General features: G+C 30.8%; 2 protein-coding genes across 6 annotated transcripts in view; one reads left to right on the forward strand and one right to left on the reverse strand.

The window, feature by feature from the left end:
• LOC128162822 (melanocortin receptor 4-like) overlaps nucleotides 1–18,857 on the forward strand; it is a 41,489-nt gene that overhangs the window by 17,094 nt on the left and 5,538 nt on the right. The window contains exons 1-2 of one of the 4 annotated variants that reach the window (XM_052826222.1): nucleotides 3,614–4,434; nucleotides 13,763–13,967. The gene's annotated coding sequence lies outside the window, so the exon portion shown is untranslated. Of the gene's footprint in view, nucleotides 1–3,613; nucleotides 4,435–13,674; nucleotides 13,968–17,904; nucleotides 18,579–18,857 lie in introns of those variants that run through there. The other 3 variants (XM_052826221.1, XM_052826223.1, XM_052826224.1) reach the window with 3 other exon arrangements.
• The window catches only part of LOC128162821 (DNA mismatch repair protein Mlh1-like), a 64,586-nt gene that overhangs the window by 16,839 nt on the left and 28,890 nt on the right, over nucleotides 1–18,857 (reverse strand). The gene's annotated exons all lie outside the window — the stretch shown is intronic.

Here is an 18,857-nt window from a genome sequence, read left to right on the forward strand (position 1 = left end):
AATATTTTTCGCAAATTAAATATAAATTATATTAGGATTATTTTAACACTCATTTTTTTTTTAAATTAAGAATCACACATTTGTGCTGTTTATAATACAATCTTTCATAAGTAATAGCATCCAAGAGAGTATTTCTAGAATTTAAAAAAAAATTATAAAAAAAAGCATAAACTGTCCCAAGTTATGTTATAATCATAAAACATGTATTTTTCCTGTCCTCAGCTACTTGAGATTTTAAAATTTGAAAAAGTCTTCAATGTAATCATGAGTCACAAGTCATGATTTATGAGAGTGATGTCTTCCATCTCGTACAAAATTTATGTGGAACAAAAATGTATACAGTTCTAGAACTAAATTGTTTAAATTGCCGAAAACTGCAGTCAAAAGGTACAAAGTTATGGTCAGTTTTTGGCAAAAACAAATAAGTTGAAGAAATGTTCATATTTTTGGTCCATATATATATGAACAAGATGACTGGACATCCCTCTTCATGCATCTCATTATTATGAAGACTTTAAGAAAGACAGTGAATGGATGAATGGATGGAAGGATGGATGAATGGTAGGATGGATTAATGGATGGAAGGATGGATGAATGGATGAATTATGATATGACAAATGGTCCGAAGCAAAATAATTCAATCCATGATCCTGGCAATAATAATAGCTCTAACAATGCAAAAGGTATCCTTCAGAAAGACATTTTTAACATGTTTAAGTTCAATGCATTAATGTTTAATTTTCATGATACAATTTAAAATGAAAGAGTGCAATGCCCTTACAAAATTCTATTGAAGTAAACACCCTGTTTTTACTACTCTGTCCTGATGTAAAAACAATATTATACGAGAACACAATACAATGTCGTTTATGATAACCTATGAGTATACATCATTAAACATTTAAATAAATACTTAATTTGGCTAAAATCAATGCACTTTTCACATTTTTACCAAAAATTAATAACCCATTTAATGACTAATTTTGGAATGAGAAAAGCATCTAATGAAGTTCACTGTTATATAGGACATGGCAATAGAGAAAAAATCATGTCTTTGTCTAATTATTATTCATACAACAAACAATCTCTCTCTCTCTCTCTCTCTCTCTCTCTCTCTCTCTCTCTCTCTCTCTCTCTCTTTCTCTCTCTCTCCTTGACTCTTTTTTATTGGTCCAAACATCTGACAAGTCAGTAAAAATATATTTTTTCTATTCCAATTATGTATACATGTGTTATAAAACTTGATGTAATAGACTATTTTCCACTCCAAGGACAACAGTTAATACCCCACCTGACAAAATAATAATGAATAATGTATACTGTAAAAGAACAATATATATATATATATATATATATATATATATATATATATATATATATATATATATATATATATATATATATATACACACACACACATTTTCCACACCATTGTTTCTACATTTAGCAATGACATTGACCTTCAGGAAATGTGGGTGTATTTGGAGTCCTAAATGAAGCAAAGTCATGACCCAATTACTCAAGGGCACAGTCCCACATGTCCCTTATTTCCTGTCACAATACAGAAACAAAACAAAGGGACATGGCCAGGTGAGAAAGGTAAATGGTGACCCACCATCTCCATGGCGATGCTCCATTTTAGACATTTATCACATATATAAGGCGGCAGTAGATGCAGTTGAGGGGTAAATTTTATTAATGACAGGTGTAATGTACTTCTTTGGCTAAATCAAAGCTTTGGATGTTGAAAGACTAATTGGAAGATGCAGAAGATATCGCAAAATAATTTCAATGATTGAGTTTTATGCAAAAATTCCAGATAATGTGACATTTTTTTAATAAATCCAAGATCTCCAGGAGTCAATGTGAACCTTGTGTATCATTAGGCAGAGGGTATATTTTTTTTATCATGAGTAAAATATACAGGTGCCCGAGTGATAATGGTCTGTGGGAATGTAAATTTGTGGCAAGAGGCATCCATGAACTCTATAAACATCACGAGACACCATAAACAATGACACCATAGACAATGAAGATTTCATGGATTTTGTTAACATTGATTACCGTAAATTCCTAATTAAACGCGAGGAATTAATATCCGTGTAAAATCACGAGAAGCCCGTCTCGCGACTTCTAAAATCTTGCTTTTAATTTTAGGAGACATGTGAACTACATGAAACTATGATGAAATTTCGCCATTCGCGATTTTATATTCTCGCGATTTGATGGCAAATCGTTGAATCGCGGAATTAAGTACTCGCATAAAATAAGGAATATACAGTATACAGAATCGACTTTTATGTAGTAAATTGTGTAATATTCTGCCAGGACTTTTATACAAAAAGATATTCATGGTGGTATAACAGAAATCAAAGTACTGAAGTACTGACGGGAGTTGATTTTATCGATTATCATTTATTCAAAATCAACGATATGTGATTTTGCAATATGGCAAGTAGTATCAGTAATCGAAATATTTCTGAGAAATTGTATGGATCCAGGCAAGATTGAACTCTTGTCTTGTTCAACCAAACGCTCGGCTGTCTCCGTTTATCTCCGACAAGCAAGAGAGACTCTGTTTTGTCGGATATTAACGGAGACAGCCAAGCGTCTGGTTGAACGAGACTACATTGAACTCTAGCGTAGGAATATATACGACTTTAAACAATATCTTAACTGTTTGTGCAATTTAAAATCTTATTATTTTCATGGTATTAATAAATATGTTTTCCTGAAAAACAATGCTGCAGAATACTGTAGAAACATATATTTTCGTTGGGTCAAAATTTCGTTGTTTTTAAACCAAACAAGATTTCGTTGGCATTTAATTTCGTCATATCGTAATCTTTTTGTATTCATTTATACCAGGGTTAAAAATTTGTCATGGATTTAATTTCGTTGATTTATATTGCCAACGAAAATAACGAAATTAAATCCTCAACGAATATTTCTGCTTCTACAGTACATAGCATCGAATTTATCGATTATTTTCAAGAACTAAGTGTTATCAGCGGTATTGATTTGTGCTTAGGTTCAAACACTGTTTCACTTTCGTTTTGCCCGAGTAAGTGCATTGGAGAGTTGATTAAAATCAACTCCCAAAAATCATGCCTTTCTCTGTGTTGGAGGTTTGCGCGTTAAACCCTCTAGTCTTTATAACCACACTGATTACACCTTCCCTTTATATTCCATACAACACGACTGCAAAATCATGAAGGTGATAAACAATGTATATTCATGACATCATGAACTGCAATTCTCTTCTGTCATCTTTCATGAACTGCATCAGGGAACCTTGGTTACATGTAATATATCACCATAGCAATACTGTGGATCCTTATGGCATGAACACTGCAAAATGTTTCTAGTAAGAACATTTTATGTAATTTGCCTTGCAGAACTGGTGACTGATAGGAATAATTGCAAGCACTGCTGCAATAGGTATGCTGCTCAATATGTTTTAATTTACTACGTTATTAAACAATTAATGGAATATGATATAGAATTTCTTTTGATTTTCATACTAGTGTAATTGCAAAAAAAAACCTTACAGTTCTCAAATTTTGATAAATTTAATCCAAATATAGTCTGTTCTTTGTATTTTATGTACAAATTGAAATCAAAAGAAATTTTGTCACACTTAGTAACAATTTAAAGTGTTTAGCAAAGTTTTATCATGCTTTTCAAGTTGAATTGTGATGGATATTCCTTTGTATAATATACAGGCCAGATTTATTGGATTCAAGTGAAACCAATAATTCCCAAATTTATAGGAGTTATCTAACATTGCAGAGGATTGGGAGTCGTTACTTAGTGAAAACTGACAGTCTATCAACCTTGTAAAAGCCATAAACGAGCCCCACAAATAAATATACATAAATTTGTAATTATAAATAAACACAGCAAAGACAAATAAAAACATTTCCATTGGCTCTTTATACTATTGTCAGGGGCCAGAAATAGAGTCCATTAAAGGAAAGTGCTGAAAACGTAGGTTTTTTATGTGGCCCTTACTTGACTAGCTGTGTCTATTTTTAGCATCGGCTTATGATCTTTTACACTTTCTGTGACAGTCAATACTAACCCTAACATGACACACAGCGACAATTTATACGACAGAACCTTATCAAATCTTGGTGTCACTTTTCATGTCACTTTGCATTCTCACTAGGGATTTTTATTCTCTATGTATATTTTTTTTTTCTCCGACTCCCCCCACATATACCGCCAAAGACGTCTTTTGCATTTCCGCTTGCATTTTTGACTGCATGAAATGTGATGATTGAACCAATTTTTCAGGAGTGAAATTTCTGTGAATCTGATATTTTGGTTTGGAGTATACGTAAATCTTTCTTACAATAACAGCAACTTTGATTATATACACTCTGTTTTGTGAATATTTGGACTACTTTTTACTTTTTCACCAATTTTATGGTAAGATTTTTTTTTTTAAAATAATTGCATTTTAATGTACTTTTTAATGCTTTGAATTCAGTTGAAACATTCAGACAACAAATTTCAGGTTAAATTTTGCCTGAATCATTTCTTTCCAGATTAAGTTTATTTTCTATCATAATATAACAAATCAATTTAATAGTGTTCTGACATCATTAAGAAAGATGACTGAGCAGGTATGAATTCAAATATGAAAAATTTAGAATTGTAAATTTAACTATAAAGTTAGTAAAAAAATTCTAAAGGCCCATTTATAAGCTTCATGTACTTTTAATAATTTTTATAAAATGTTACATTATTTAATTGTATTTCACAAAAATCTTCATATAATTACACTTATAAATCAGTTAAACTGACATGCCAATAATTGTTCCAATGCCAAATTGTTCAACAATACTTCTATAACATAATCAATGATAAATGTATATTCCTTGCTGAACACCCAGGCTATTGATTATATATAAGTACACATACTCACCTTGGATATTATCCTCAATTTATGCTTTAAATGAATTTTACAAATTTTTGAAAAAACATTCATAAGCAAATTTATAGGGATTTCTAAAGAATGGCGTCATTTTATTCCACATAATATATGATAAAAATAGTTTAAAACAGAATAGGTTAACAAATGCATATCCACTTCCTGGTAATTTATTTTCCTTTTTCTGTTCTGACATTTTTTTGTTAATTAAACAAAACAAATCCACTAGTCATTCAAAAAGTGATAATTCATATATAGAGCACTAAAGTGACGAAAAACTTATCTTATTGGCTATTCCAACAAACTGCTAAATTTAAGTTTTCGCATTTAATTCTTGTGGTCTGCATATTTCATTCAACTACTTGGTTCACATTGTAAAACCTTAAAGAAAAAATGACTTGTCCTAAAAATGTTCTGTGAAACAAATGAAATATATGCATGCATTGGTTTTGGTGGTACATTAACTTTTGAATTTAATAAAATAGTTTTTTTTTTTTTTTAACATCAACTTCAACTGAAGAGTAAAGAGTAAATGTAAAATTTTAATTTACAAAAGAAACATCCCAATTTTGATTTTATAAAAAATTTCCCATGTACTGATATCCCCTGATAATTAATATCAAAATTACTCAATCAGCGAAAGAAAAGATATTGGGATAAATTAAAAAAATTAAGGTCTCTCTAAAAAAAATGTCTTGAACAAAAATTTCCAGATTAAATTTAAAAAATATCTATCCTTAATCTGTCTCTTGAAGAAATTAAAAGAAAAATTCTAATTAAGTAAAACAATAAATTATAAAAATAATTAATCCAGTAAAACTCGACAATCCATTAATGCTCTAAGATATAATCAAATTTTTCTTCATTTTTCACGCATCGATGTAATAGAACCATTTAAACAAGACCTAAAATGGATTTTCGGTAGGATGTAACAACTGGTATCTATTTCTTGCATCAAAACAGGTTAAAAGTGATATCAGTTGCGAGTGAAGTATGCATAGATTGTGTAGTCTTAGCTCAAAAGCCAGATATTAACCTTGATGATTACAAAGAACCATGGCTGAGTGGCCTACAATGGAATAGACAGACCTACGTCCCATTGCTGTTTGACACAACTGCCCAAAGTCCAAGATCTTGTTCATACAGGAGAATTGGGAAAGGTCAGAGGGTGCAATAGCTATTGGAAATCCAGTTACCAAAATAATTTCTACCTGTGAGGTTTTCAACAACTGTCCACAAGAATGCTACTCGATACACGTATATCATTTATAATAACAGTTATAACTTGACTCCATTAGCTGAATCTCATCAAGTTGTCATGAGTTTTAATATGATGATCCGCGCCTGGCTACAAGACGTGAGCAAGCGTTGTTTTGGATCAAATATATACATCTAAGGTCTAAGCATATCACTTGACTTCAGGGGCAGAAGGTATATTCCTTACCACATATAGTATTACATTAATCTTGTCACACAAGGCGGTGGTCATATCTCAGTAAGTCTGGATCAAGAGCCGGTCACTGTTTAACTCTAACATTACTAAACAGAGATGCCCATCATTCAAGATTTTCTAAGAACTGCTATTTTTTTTATTTCATAAATTAGAACAGAATTATAAATATAAGAACAGCATGCATTGCAAACCTTTTTACATCTTTTTTTTTTTAAATTATGAATTCTTGATACTAGAGTAAGAGAGTTGGTAATCAGATTCTTTTTTCTACAAGAGTTAGGAAATTGGTAGTGAACATTGATTTTTCATAAAAAGCTGTAAAAATACATTATTTTTTTTATAACATATCCACAGATATCTACTCAATTCAATGTGATTTACAGGTAATTGGCATTAAAATCTAGTTCTCTTAGTTTTTTCCCTTGTGTATCTATCCTGTATAGTACACAAATTTCTTTATTCTTTTTTTTTTTTTAAAAACCCACTTAAACTCCCACAGAATGACCTTAACAAGTTAATCTTCCGTGAGGATTTGATATTAAATATGTACAAACATGTTATTCTTAACTACACCTACTTTAAAATACATCCACACATGATTAAAGAATATCAAGATAATTTATATGGAATATTCAGAGCATACATGTCAGTCTTTAATGAAAGAGCAATAGGCATAACAACCTCCACACACCATATCCAACCAGGTGGGAACTTATTACAAAATTGACCCACAAATCAGACTGTCACTGTCTGTGAAAACTCGGTGTAGATGTCCCAATGATAGCATTATAGTATGTGATTTAATCCCTTTTTGTTTATAAAAACAAAATAACTCCATTGCAAATAAAGTCTTAAGAGAATGTAAAAGAACTTGAGAAAAAAAATGGATGAGAAGGATTCATAAGACACCGTGTTGTTTTCAATAAGTGAACATGGCCATTCAGGAAGAAGTTGCCAATTATGTTACTATATAAATAACTGTGATTTATTATCCTGACAGGGCTGGCTTGAAACTGACCCTACGTTGGAAGGTCGATCAAATTGTCTTAGTGACATATAAAGCAGCTCAGAATTATTGTATATTTATACATGTACTGTTTCTTCAGAAAAACGCAGCTAGTGTGCACATGAAGAGTTTAATAACATCTGAAGCATAGATATTAAACACTGAATGCACCAATGGACATCTAGAGGGGGCCTGGATTCAAACTTATCAAAATTCAAACAGTAAAATTACAACAAATAGGCCTCAGTCAACCCCCCCCCCCCCCCCTTCCCACTGGAAAATATTGAGGAAATATATGCATGCAAGGTATTGTTAGATATGAAGATAGGATAAGAAATACATGACAAATACATGCACTAGGAAATATCAATGTCTTCATTCAGTGCATTGCATTCTTTTTATAAAAGATTTTCACTAAAGATTATTATATATCTTGAACACAAGATCTTTAAAATACGCGACATGATTGATGGCCAAAAAAATGAGACAAGAAAATGTTGTGAACTCAATATTGAACTAATACTTTCTTGAGAATACTGTCAGCGCTTTATCAAATATGTAAGGGTGTAATTTTATCTCAAGCAATCAATATATAATTTTAACATTACTGTAACACTTAGGGCCTTTCAAAAACATTTTAAATGTTGGGGGAAAAAGAGAGCAAGGAATTTGGGATTCTTTTACTATATACAGGGAAATATTCGCCCCTTTTTATTTTCGCTCCTTTTGCCCTCATTGTCAGAGGGCAAATTTAAGACTTTGCGAATTCCAATGTTCCAAGTTATTTCTTTAGTACACAAGCGAGTCTAAGCGATTTAAGACTCAGCGAAACGATTTGCAAGTTTAGAAGGGCGAAAATAACCCTGTATACAGTATACAAAAGTAAAATACCCTGGTTTTCGTCTAGTAATCTGTCAGTCAGTATTATATAAGGTCATCCTTTCACTATCCTTCAGGATTCTGTCATTCAATGAACATAACTCTTTCTACCTTAAGGTGGGATTCTATTATTCAGTGTAAAACTGTAGATTCCTTATTTTTCGCGAGTACTTAATTCCTTGATTCAACCGTTTTGCATCATATCACGATAAAATAAAATCACAAACACCTGATTTTTATCATAATTTCATTTAGTTTACATCTTTCAGAAAAATAAAAGCGATATTTTAAAATCCGCGAGATATGCCTCTCACAATTTTACGCGGATGTTAATTTCTCTTGTTAAATTAGGAATTTAAGGTATATATATTGTGTCTCCCAAGGACTCCTTAATATTAATGCTTTAATTGTGTACATAACTATTGTTGAGGTTTATATACTTAAAAAAAAAAAAAAAACATCATTTTTTAATTTCAAAATATTTTTTTATATTTTAGAAAATATCTTAATTTTTTCTTCTGCATCAAGGGAAATCCATTAATTTCTTTACATTATTTCAGGTATGTGAATAACTTCCAAACTTTAAATAATACAATTGATCAAATACAGAACTTTCTATCTGAATCACATACATACAATATCTCTCATGCATGATTTGCTAGATTAGCAAATTTCGGCACTTTTCTTCACTAAAAAGTCATCTCGATCTTTATAAAGAGAAATATCTGAGACATGACATTTAAATTTCAGCAGAGCATTTCTTTTCATTCCCTCCTTCAATAAATCTGCTCAAGTGATCCGATGCATAAGTATAACAAAAATGGTGAGCTTTTAGATATAATTACAAATAGGGTACTTACAATTATCATTTCAATATTGTGACCTAATTTATGTCCCATAAATTGGCATATAATCATGTGCCCTTTGAATCATAACTCTTTTGGTGTACTTCAAATATAGTGGCTTTCAGTTACTTGGGACTGCCATTTTGAATTTATTTTATAAGTATATGTGCCTCAAAAGGTATATATCAAAATCTTCTGATACACTCTATAATCCTCATTCTGTTTAATAATTGGTTATCATGCATTTAAGAAAAAAGTTACTTAATTGTATCAGCATTTCATAAATATGGCAAATATTTTGCCCCTCATGGGTTTTTAAAAGAATAATTTTAGTATGTAGCATCTTTATCAAAAAATCTTCAAATAATGCCCAGATCAACTAATAGCAGGATATTTTTGCAGCGTGGTGTAAAAATTGGTCATTTATAATTAACAAGATTAAGGGTGGGAGCAAAATACCATTCATTTGACATTTTCTACCATTTCCAATGACCTTAAAGAAATGATTACTTCTAGTCAACTCAATTTTTATAATTTAGTCTAACTGTCAAAATTAATCAAATAAATATTGTATACAGGGTTATTTTCATGTTTTTTCCGCCTTTCTGCACGTGAAAATGGTTTCACTTAGTCTTGAATTCACCCAGGCACAGTTAGCAATAATAATCTATATAATAAATATAACTAAAGGCCACATTAAATTAATTTTTAGATTCTCATCCCCTCTGAAAGTGGCCCGCCCCAATGTATTTTATTTTTTTTAATCCATGTGGGAAAAAAATTCGGGAAAAATAAACGGCACTCAGTATACAAAAATGTTGAAACATAATAATAATGGCTGCTTTAGACGTGGATTATCGTTCGATTCCAGGCAGTCATGTTGTTTATCATAAGTATACAAATGTCTCCATGGATTAACAGTTCAGTTATAATAAAATAGAATTAAAAGAATTCAAATTGGTTGATGTACTCATGTTTGCTTTAATAGAGCAGATGTTATTTCATGAACATGGACATGGACAGTAAAATACTGGTAGATATATTAAAAAAAATGAAAAATAAAACCTGCCCACCCACCCACCCAATATACTTTGCAAATCTGATGAGAATGAGAATATAAATATAAAGGGGCGAATATTTCCTTGTATTCTGTACCTTAAAATTAATTGCCAAAACAAAAGGCTACGATGAATTAATTGCTCTGTTAAGGTACTGGCTATGGGGAAAACGTCACTGAACAACTTTTCAACTGATTTTTAATTGCACTGATTTGTAATTCAGCAAGTGTTTTGAAAAGAAGAGTAATTATTTCAGTTAATTTTCATCATGACAAAAATATTGTTTGATTCCATCCACATATTTGCAATGACAATGATGGCAGGATTTATCATCCAGCTGTAGTTCAATTTTTAATTTCAATTGATCATGTTCATTTCCCAAAATGAATGAGTTAAGGGTGGACATGAGACCAAAATTCTGCGATAATTTTGATTTACACAAATTTCTAGTAAATGTAGCTGAAGTTATCAAAAATTACGACCCTCCTAAAGAGAACCAATCTACAACCTAATCCCACAGTTAACAGGTTCTAAATTATGTGATTGTAAATGAACAAGATTTGATTTGACCACATAAGCTTCGGAGCGAAGGGCACTGTACTCATCTGTTACAAATTTTAGTGACTCAACACGCCCATTTCACAATGACACAATAATTAGCCCTTTAATTAGATTCCATGTAATACATTTTTGTAATTTTGTTTACAGATAAATGGCAAAACTTGTTTTTTGGTTGTCAGATAAAAATGTCAAATGCTTAATATATAATTATGGGGTATTGGAAGTTCGTTTCTAGCGATTAAATAACACGTGTTGAAGAGTCCAACACACCAGTTAATTAAAAAAAGTATATCAATTCAATTGAAAAGCTTTATTCCATTTTTTTTTTGGGGGGGGGGGGGGGGGGAAGGAGGGGATGGTTGGGACCAATAAATAAATAGGTTTGTAGAGCAATCACCGGTATCAAACAATCATTTAACTTTATTGTATAACAAACTGAATAATTGTATTAAAATGTACAATTTAAGAAATATTACAAATTTTTGAACTCAATTCTTTGTCATAACTAAACCGATTTTGACTGGAATTACCGCATAAGGCAGCATAATGTTAAAATTCTAGGTTGCTTTTAAATGCTGTAATTGGTTTATAGTTCAATTAGCTTGAAAGGCAAATAAATTTCTTCGTGGAAACTGCGTTGACATTGGTAATATTTAATTTTGTAATAATTAATTGATCGCCATCTGCTTGCATGTGTATATATTATATATATAAATCCCAAGTGCAACACAATTCCACAAATAAAGTTCCACAAAATGATAATGGTTTAAGATTGCGCAAAAATCACTGTACATGTATTGATTGATTCTGAATGTTTATTAGCTGGATTATTGGCAAACCTTATTGATTTTCATCAAATCACAAAGAACACGGCCATACATAATACACTACAATATGCACCATAAAATATATTGGCTACTAAAAAATTGACACCTGTGAAATATTACATACTGATTCAGTAACACCCTGTAGCATCCGACTAGAAAGTTAGTGAGATTCAGGTAAGAACAAAAAAAAAGCTTTTGACAGATTGATAAAAAATTAGACTAAGCTATATACCTAGCTGAATAATGAGTACTACACTTAATGTTCCAATGATTGCAATGCTATTACAAGCAATGTATGAAAATAAGTATTACAAGCGAAGTATGAAAATAAATATTATAGGCAAAGTATGAAAATAATGATTAAAGGCAATGTATGAAAATAACTATTACAGGCAAAGTATGCAGGAAATAACAATTAAAGGCAATGTATGAAAATAACTATTACAGGCAAAGTATGGAAATAACAATTAAAGGCAATCTATGAAAATAACTATTACAAGCAATCTATGAAAATAACTATTACAAGCAATGTATAAAAATAACAATTAAAGACAAAGTATGAAAATAACTATTACAAGCACCATATAACTGTTTCGCAGCACTTATGTTCCACATCCTTTCTTTAAAATGCTCAAAGAAAAAGAGAAAATAATGTAATGACTAGATTAAAAATATTTGGTTACCGAAGAAAACTAGGTATTAACAGGCATCATTAGTCTGAGGATATTTAAAAAAAAAAAACAAGATTAATCAAGGTTTAGATATAAGGTTTAATTCCTTGAAAAAATAGCAAATTTTCTTTGATATTATTCATATTATATAAAATATCTAACATAACCCCATTAGTGGCACCCCAAAGGCTTGAACTACATTTATTTAGTATCAAGTAACTAGGAATCAATAATGTACTGATCTTATATTTTTATTACGAGCAGCTCACAGTTTAATGCATAGGTTAACCCCGATGTCTCACAACATTGACCTCATCTTTTTCATATCTCTTTAAATACATGTATCATAAGCAAAATCTTCCACACAGAAAATCGCTAATGGTTAGATGGTTAAATGATTTAGTATCTTAAGTCACTTTGAAGGATAATTACTGATAAACTTATGTTCATTTTCAGAGAGTGAGAAACTGCATGACCCAAGCCATAACTTCAAATAAAGTTAGTTTGTATTGATTTCCTAACAGCCAAAGAATTTCCCCTGAAACTAATGTTTTACCAAATTCTTTTTTTAAGAAATGCAATTAAGTTTTTAGAGAGAAAAATTAACTGATACAAAAATGGAAATTCCAATGACATCACTGCCGTGAATGGTATCGTAAAAATTGTCCAGTTATAGGAGATTACATAATCATTGCAGCATCCAGAACATGGAGGCATCATATACAACAGCTTGAAGGGTTGTATACCCTATTTTATTTTGTCTCACATGCATGCATAACCTCATTAAACAAATGGAAAGGATGTCTTTTAAAGTCATCAATTACAAAAAAGGTACCATAGAAGTGGGAGAAAACAAGGCCTTTAAAATGCCTATTTTATTTTTTTTTTTAATGATTGAAAAAATAACCTTAATAGCAGTGGCATCCTGATTTTACAGACATGTTACTTCATAATGATGTCATTTGACATATTCAGTAAATTTCCGTCTTGTTTCGTTTTTCCCATAAATGAGCATTTATCTTTTTAAGACCACAGCATTGGTTTAAACAGAACTATCCATGACAATTTAAGAATCAATTAAAGTACTGATAACCAAAATTTACTTTCTAGTGGTCATTATCATTAATTGAATGAAGTTCAGGAATAACAGAAAATCACCAACATACGCCAATTATAGAGAAGATGAAAAGTCCAGAAGGAAAAATAATAGTTTGCAAATATAAAAAGCATATGACCTCAAAAAGACAGTACATAAAAAATAAAATCAAACGCGATCTGACAATAATTTCGATGATAAACATCAGAGTCACTCTGTTTATCAGAACCAGACTGTGTAATTTTTATCACAAAATATTGATGTTAACCATGCATGAATGTAATTGCGGCACATATATGTAAAGATCTTTTAAAATTGCACACAGCAAATCCCACACATTCACAGGAGGAGGGTTATAGAAGCATTACAGACTGTGAGAATCGAGCCTAATAACCAATAATTCAATTCACGTCACCTCATTTTTCAGGACACACAGTGGTACACCACTGGATGAGTTGCTCGACTCCTGAAACGGATTCTTTATAAAGCCTTGCGCTGGAAACTTTAAAACAAAAGGGGATAAATTTTCTATGGATGAAGAAATGAAGCAACACTTGGAGAATGCAGTGGATTCAATTTATCCGGAATGGATGAAAAAGATTAAAGTCTAAGAGGGATCTTGCCTGTCCCAGGTAAGGAAAACAAAATCTGTCATGCAATTTTTCAGAAAAATTCTTTAATCATATGAGTAAATTTATAATATCCTTAAATTAATGCTCGAAACATCCTGTGAAAAATTGAAAATCCTTGAAAATTCTAACCTATTCAAAAATAACTACAAATTTTGCATGCTTATTCATTTTGGGGTTTTTTTCTGTGTTTGTGTGTAAAATTTATGGAATTTTTCTTTACTAAATAATGGTTATAGCTTAACAATCATATATAATAATTTAAGGTAGATCCAAAAACTATATAATTATCGTTGACCTGAGCCAGCCTCCTTAAATGTGTTGTATTTTTATATCATCCAATGGTTCAATCATTGAACATCACCAGAGTCTATTCAATTCATTATGTGTTTCTTTTTTTATAATCAATCTTTAATAGTGGGATCTCTTCACCTTAATAATGAAAACAGTATAAATAAATGATTGAACAGTAGAAAACTCTGCAAACTCATTTGATCTGATAACATAGAACATTTAACAATATAAGAACCACGAGGCCATTAGAATATCTTTATTTCATTAATTATCCTGGGAATGAATTTTTCATAGTTTCAAATAATAAAAAAATTCCCACACAATAAACATGGCACTGAAAATTACTCTCTCAATTCAAACTTCCATCATTACATCTCATATGATGGATCAGCTCAACAATAATGCACCCATAAATAGCTGTTCAAAGAATAATGGTGAAATTTTCCTATAAACAATGCAGTAGTTTTACCATTAATCATTTTAACTTACTATTAATAAAACCAGGATACAGGGTGATTTCTATCTAAAGATACAAAACATGTACATTCCTGACGTTATCCAGCTTCAGTGATTACCAAAAGTAAACCTTTGAACCTTTTATTGCAAATCGAAACCACACTATGGACTACGTAGTTTTGTTGAAACTGTTTTTGCTAATTCAGCTTTACTATGGAGTGTTTAATTTTTTTTTATTCCTTTGAAGTTTGTAGATCGAATTAAATGATGCATATATAGTATTTAAATCTAGAGAGAATGCACACCTGCAATTGCTAAGACAATTAAAAAACCTGTGTATTTAAACAAACATCATTCTTGTCTCCATTACATACAACTGAAACAATTAAAAGAAATAAGAAATCTTTTTCTCCTGTAAAAACCAATATGATTTTAATTATGGAACACTTATAACACATGGTCACTGGGGTAATTAATTCATTCGCATTGGTTGTGTTAAATAAAAGTACAAACTGGAAATAAAACCAGAGGTCATTAACACTTACATGTGTTGAAGTGCTATTAAAACACCTATTTATCTAACAATTTTCCGTCGGCATATATTAATACCAAGGATTTAATTAAACAGAATTCTTTTACAGCTTGACTGACTTTTGGCCCAAAATTATTTATAAGAATAGTTTTTTTTTTATTAAAAAAACCAAAAGACCGATATCTGCTTACAATTGTGTCAGCCGTACAAATCACAGAGTTCTTTATGTAAAACTCACCACTCTCGGAACTCTTCATAAATCTTCTGATCTGGTTAATTCAATTCACCTGACATATAATCAGCATTTGAAATGTTGACATGCCGCCATTAATCACACACATAATCACAGAAAAGTTGTTCAGATCATTTACAATAATCAACAAATCACTCATTTCATATTCTAATTGGAAATATAATTATAGAAATGCTTTTGTTGAAAATAAATCAGAGAAATTTCAACAAGTGCACCTGTTGGCTTTGTGATGTACAAACAAAATGTTGATTGAACAGTAAGAATCTCTTTCTTCTATCTCTCTATTCAGACTAAAGTTTCAAAAAATTTATTCACCTATTAATAAAACTAAACTAATTAAAAAAAAAGTGTGTATTAAATATTAAAAAATTATTTTACCCCATTTCATTTTTTCTCCTAATAATGTCATATACATATAAGTTTCAACAGAAAATTTTTAGTCTCTTTATTTATGACATATTGATATTTAAAAATAATGAATGACTAAATGAGCTACAGATATTTCGGGCAGAATCAATATTTTCAGCCAACCTGCTCAGTGGGACATCTCAATGAGTGCATGTAGATCCAAGTTTGGCAACTACTGAGATGCAAACTTTACCAATTTAGCATGTATATTTACAACAAAAAACAGACATATTTCAGCCTTATATATACAAAAAAAGAAAATTTATTTAAGTTTTACACCCACAATAGACTAACCAATTGCAAGTAATTTTGAGTGCCGACTCTTGTTGCAACAATAGATTAAACACCACCACATAAATCTTACATCACATCATAGACATCATTTAGATATATACAATAGACCAGTAATTACTACAAATTATCATATGGTCTTTTCAGAAATAAGACGATCGACTATCTTAATTTTCCTCCAGATTCAATTTTTTTTTTGGGGGGGGGGGGGGGGTGTATAATTGTCTTTTTAATTATCAATTTTTTGATTCAGAGGATTTTTTTTCTTATGAAATCTAGTATAGTGTCCCTCTTTCATCATCAAGTTTGAAATTCATTGACAAATCAAGTGTTGTGATTCTAATCAGTGAATAATGTGTATTCTAAATGTGATCAAGCTTAACCCTTTTTGATGGAGTATGATGGCACCAATTACCTGTGTGATTATTAATTAACTAAAAAAAATTAAGGATTGGGTACATCTTAATATGTTTTTTATTAGTCCCCTCGATTGTTTTGCATCCACACTGAAATGAAACAGGCGCCATTGTCTTTTTTTTTCACCATAACACAGACAAAAATAACCCATATCAACGAAAAAAACCTTTGTTGACCTATAAGTGAGACAGAAATTGCTACCTAGAACACTTTATTGCCTCGCTATCATAATATTTTTGAATATATATATACCATGAGAAATCTATTTTCATGCATTGACGGAAGTGTGCTAACAAAAAACACTCTTAAGGTAGCTTGTACTATTATAATGGTATTCTACTAATGTTCCTCAGAACAGAAATCCCTGATATAACCAATTTTAACTGTAATTATTTGGGCAATTTAAAATTTTTGCAATACAGAGAAAAAATAGTGATGTTTATATACATTCATTTCCCATGCAGAAATAGTAAAATCTGAAATTATACAAACTTTGTAAATCTGAAAGTAATTGAGATTCACTCTTTTATTCATTGTAATTGCTAAATAGACCCATTTTAAAATTCATAATTTCCAAAAAAAAAAAAATGTTTAAAGGCAAAGAGGAAATATCATTGTAACATAAATGAATTAACTCTTTATATGCATTGCAGATGAATTTAAAGTTATTTGTAAAAATAAACAAAAAAAGTTATGGTACAAACAAAGAAGTGGAAATCATCTTTTGCATGCAAATTGTGAAATTTGCTGGATCTAATATATAAAATCAGTTCCTTTATAGAGGTCTTAATTTTTGACACAAGTTTTAAAGTCTAAATTTAATACGGTCTTGCATGAGGTCTGGCCTGGATGTGTTTTTTTAAAAGTACTAAAAATCCCCTTCTCAGTTTTATTCATGGCAAGAAGAGGAAATTTTTTTTAAATTAAAAATTAAGATCTAGTTTAAAATAATCTTTTATTTTATCTTATTTTTTTTTGGGGGGGGGGGGGGGGAGTATCAAATTATCCTCAATGATTTTAGCTAAACAACTTAAAATAGAACTTGATTAAAAGATTGCATTGCTTTGTAGTTTCAGAGTCAACAATTAGGAAGACTAGATGGTCATATGGCCATTTTTAGTCTATATCTATCTCCTTGCTAAAAAGAGCTCTGTATAATTAAAAGAAGAAAAATATTCAAATTTTGAAATTTAAAATTTGCCATTTTTCTTTACTAAATTATATAGTTTATGGCTAAAATGGGCATATCTAGAATATTAAAAGCAGATATAATGGGTAATTTGATTATCAAGCCTCTTTAATCCATGGACAGGGATTATCCAGCCTCTTTAATCCATGGACAGGGATGGGTTGGAATAGGTCACCTGAGTCACAGAAGTGACCTAAAAAAACAAGGAGAAAGCACTTGTCTCTGACAAACTAAACAGCAGAGCACTATGACAAGATCTGATGTGGGCATGAAATAAAAACAACTGTTAATTGCCAATAAACAAGTAATGTGGTTACATCGCAGAGTGATGATTATGGCCAGTATCAGATGGACTCCTCATTTTAGAAATGACGGCACATTGCCGTATACTGGCCGCCCAAGGCACATCACCCATGGCCCATTATAGAGAGTGTCCAGAGTGTAAAAAATGTGTTTGTTTTTTCTAAAAATAATAACTCATGGCCCCTTCCCTATTTAGTTGACAAATAAGCCTTCAGCAGTTTAGAGAAAGGAAAGGTTAAAAATAAACACCACTAGGGCCTATTTGGCGCAATCTTATGTCCATAGCAAGGTCATATGAATGGACGCCGGCCAGCTTGTAAAGGCAACAAGTGAGAGAGCGAGGACATTATTATTATATCTGTGTCAACAGGACATTATTTTCCTGATTTAAGGAATGGAATTCTTGTTTTGGAGTCATTTTAACAGTTTATTTTCAACAAAGAATTTAAAAGCTTGAGGGAGAACACCATGGTATGATATGCATCTTATATATAACATATGCTTTTATAACATATCTTCTAAAACTACTGGTCAGAGTACATTTTTGTAACATAAATTTTCTAAATTTAACTCAACCATTGCGGATTTATTTACAATTTTCGAATACAGTGACAGTGGCTTAATTATTTGTTTGCCTTCAGGAGTTTAGATGGTCAACTAGAACTTCTTAATGTTTTTATAGCTAAAGTCTACCAAAATCCCAAAGTTTCCAATTTCCAATTTGAATGAACATTTTATTTACTAGCATCT

The sequence above is a fragment of the Crassostrea angulata genome, chromosome 9 (assembly GCF_025612915.1).
Source record: "Crassostrea angulata isolate pt1a10 chromosome 9, ASM2561291v2, whole genome shotgun sequence".
Classification (NCBI taxonomy): Eukaryota; Metazoa; Mollusca; class Bivalvia; order Ostreida; family Ostreidae; genus Magallana; species Magallana angulata.